This window comes from Microcebus murinus, chromosome 10 (genome assembly GCF_040939455.1).
Source record: "Microcebus murinus isolate Inina chromosome 10, M.murinus_Inina_mat1.0, whole genome shotgun sequence".
NCBI lineage: Eukaryota > Metazoa > Chordata > Mammalia > Primates > Cheirogaleidae > Microcebus > Microcebus murinus.
The window spans coordinates 61,979,686-61,983,733 of NC_134113.1; positions in this window are offsets into that span (position 1 = coordinate 61,979,686).

Here is a 4,048-nt window from a genome sequence, read left to right on the forward strand (position 1 = left end):
AATATGTAAGTAAGATGAGAGAGGATGTGGTCAGCAGGGCTGCATGGCCAGCAAGGCAGGAAATCAGAGAGGCAGCCTCGCTGGGTAATTTTTCCTCCAAGTACCCATCAGATGGTTCAGGAGTAGGAGGGCTTGGTTCTGAGTGATAGTGGGAGTCCTGAGCTAGACACAGGAAGGAGATGAGCTGAAAGAATCAGGTTTGAGACAGAAACACAGGGAAAGGCCCAGCGCAGTAGCTCCTGCCTATAATCCTAGCACTCTGGGAAGCCAACGAGGGAGGATCACTTGAGCTCAGGAGTTCCAGACCAGCCTGACCAAGAGTGAGACCCTGTCTCTACTAAAAAGAAAAAACAAAAAACAAAAGAAACAGCTGGGCATTGTGGCCCTCCCCTGTAGTCCCAGCTACCAGGGAGGCTGAGGCAGAAGAATTGCTTAGAGCCCAATAGTAGTAGGCTGCAGCGAGCTACAATGACACCACTGCACTCTACTCAGGGCAGCAGAGTGAGACTCTGTCTCGACAACAACAACAAAAAACAAGGAAACTGAGCACCCCTCCTCACAATCCCCAACCCCTTAAGAAAGAAAGGAAAGAAAGAAAGGAAAGAAGGAAGGAAGGAAGGAAGGAAGGAAGGAAGGAAGGAAGGAAGGAAGGAAGGAAGGAGACAAGAAGTAATGACAAAGATATGACAAAGTTTGTGACTCTTTATTAAATTTGCACAATCATCAATGTTTTCATTGCCAGTCACCTCAGACTTAAAGCTGCATGCTTCCTGTGCAGACTCAGAGAGACACAGAGACAGAGAAACAGAGAGACAGAGAAATAGTAAGACCAAATCGGAGAGAAAGACAAAACAGGAGAAACACAGAGGGGTTCAAAGCTGAAATATCACCCCTCTCCTGATCCAGGACACATTTTTGGAAGCTGAGAAGCCTTGATATCATGCTCTAAACAGTATATGGGTTCAGTCCTTCATGCTCTTAACAAGAAATGACTGAGCACCTCCTGCATGCAAGGAGCAGTGTTAGGCACTGGAGATAAGAGAGTGGGATGAGCCCTCTTGGAACTTACAGAGAGACATACCTTAACTAATGACAGAGTAAACTTATTAAGTACAATTGAATCAGGGACAAGTAGTACAAGAGGCTATGATGGGTGGATGGGAGACCGATGTCAGCTTCTCCCTGGTGGAAGGTGGGTGCTGGCCTCCCCTGAATTGCCAGCACTTTAAAACCCACACTTGTGCTTCCTTTTTACCTGACCACTCCCCTTTTCCCCTTCTTTCAGTTTCTGAACTGCACAATGTGAAGCTTTCTGTTTGGGTTTGGAGAGGTAGGATAGGGAGTGAGTGCCCCTCTCCCCATGGTAACATGAGACAGCCAGCTCTCTTTCCCTGACCTGATCTGAGGGCTTGGTGGCCAGTACTGGGCTTCTGCCTCAGTGACCTTCCTCCTTAGTTTACTTCACTTTCAACACATGGAGAACCCTACCCTTCAATTCTTCCTTCCCACTTCCAAAATAGTGATTAACTTCATCCATTCACTCATTCATTCATCTAGTGTTTGTTAAGTGCTGGAATTCTATCCTCCTCTGCCTTCTCTGAAGCTAACTCTCCTATAGTATAGCTTCTCCTCCTTATTGGCTCCTTCCCATTCTTTTTTTTTTTTTTTTTTTTTAGACAGAGTCTTGCTCTGTTGCCCCAGCTGGAGTGAAGTGGTGTCATCATAGCTCACTGCAACCTCAAACTCCTGTGCTTAAGTGATCCTCTTGCTTCAGCTTGCCAAGTAGCTGAGACTACAGACATGTGCCACCATGCTCAGCTAACTTTTCTATTTTTTGTAGAGAGGGATCTCAGTCTTGCTCAGGCTGGTTTCAAACCCCTGGCCTGAAGCAATCCTCCCACCTGGGCTTCCCAGAGTGCTGGGATTACAGGTGTGAGCCACCAAGCCCAGCCCCATTCACTTTTACACATATCCAAGTCTCTCTCATCTTTAGATAAACCTCCCCTTACTGGGCTCTCCATTTACCACCCTATGCCCCCCCCCTTCCTTTTTACAGTCAAACTTCTTTTTTTTTAATTTATTTTTTATACTTTTTCTTTTATGTGCCCGGGCCCTCCGCCCCGAGCAGAGAGAGAGGGTCACGGGCTACAGTCAAACTTCTTGAAAGAGTTGTCTACACACAGGGGGGTCCATTTCCTCTCCCCTGACTCCCTCACCTTTCCAAGGTCACTTCTCACCAGGGTCACCTCAGATCTTGCATGGACACTTTGTAGTCTTATGTTGCTTGACATCTCAGGCAGGCAACACAATTGACCTGTCTCTCTTTCTAAAACACTCTGCTGGTGTCCCTCTTACCCTTTCTAGCAACAGCTTCTCTCTGGCACGAGGAATGACCTTCCCCTGCCCTTTCCTTAAATGACAGAAGCCTGTCTGAGATCCTGTGCCATTTGCACTTTACAACCCTCCCTGGGTGATCTCATTCTCTTCCCAGCTCACATGACCTCCACATGCTGCTAAGTACCACATCTCCAGTCTAGATCTTTCTCTGGAGCCCCCTTCTGATCCACTGTCCACTGAAAAATTCCACCTGGGTATTTTGCAGGTACCACAAACTCAGTGTGGACTAAACTGAACTTGTTAGCTTTCCCCACAAACCTGTTCCTCTCCTAGTATCACTATTCAGTTAAATTTAAATTCAATAAATATTTTTTGAATGCTTACTACCATTTATGCCAGGCAGGAACTGTGTGCTAGGCATTGTCAAATTAAGATGGCAAATATGGTCTCTGCCCTCTCATAATAATGAAAGTACAGTGTGATAATAATCACTGTGATAGAGGAAGTACTATCATCACTTGTAGCACATAGTGTGCCCTATTGCCCATGCCAAAAACCTGGCAGCCAACCTTAGTTTCTCTTGTTTCCTAACAACCTATATTGACTTGATTGATTAATGAATACTGCAACTTACACTTTTCCAATCCACCTGTTTTATCCCTACAACTACCACTCCTTTAGCCTTGATGATATAACCTCCTAACTAGTTTCCTTGCATATATGTTTCCTCCTCCCTTCCCATCCATTCCTGACACAACAACCATAGTGGCCTTTCTTTTTTGAGACAGAATCTCACTCTGTTGCCTGGACGAGTCCTGTGGCTAGCTCACAACAAGCTCAAACTCCTGGGCTCAAGCCATCCTCCTGCCTCAGCCTCCCGAGTAGCTGGGACTACAGGCATGCTGCACCATGCCCAGCTAATTTTTTTCTATTTTTAGTAGAGACAGGGTCTCACTGTCAGGCTGGTCTCTTGAACTCCTGAGCTCAAGTGATCCTCCCCCTTCAGAATCCCAGAGTGCTAGGATTATAGGCGTGAGCTACCCCGCCCAGCCAGTTTTTTGAGAATTAAATGAATTAATGGATATAAAGTACTTAGAACAGTGCCTAGCTCATGAGTACTACTAGGTGTTGTTATTGAAAGAATATAAAGATCAATAAGAAAGGTCTCTTTCTCAATTAGAGATAGGTGCTTCCATGTATGATATATACTTATTGCCAAACTCAGCCTTCTTCCTTCCCTTCAATTTGACCTTTTCCTTACAGATGTCCTCCTCCCTGTTTGATGAGATTGTCTAGCTGCATATGAGCTACAGGCTGGTGTTAAATCAATATTTATTTAGTCACATTCTTTTTTGTGGATGAGATGGCTATCTACACCTAATTTCCAGCTTGTCACTAAAAGTAAGCTCATCGTAACTCCCAACTCTAAAACTCTGATTCTTAAGAACTTGAATCGGGAGTCAGCTATTGCGAGTAGCCGCTGTCACGACATCACCACTTCATCCTCAAAAATGACAGGAGGAGGCAGCGTTTTCAGTCACCTCTCGCCAGCTGTATATAGAGGATAAAAGTGCACAGAGCCCTTAAACCTACACGTCTCTTTGGGCCCGCCCACCAAAGAACGTGCCGCTCTAGCACCGCACCTACAACCTCTCCGTCTCGATGGTAGTCTTTTCCTGTTTCGTAGTGTTGCATGATGGGAAAAATAGTC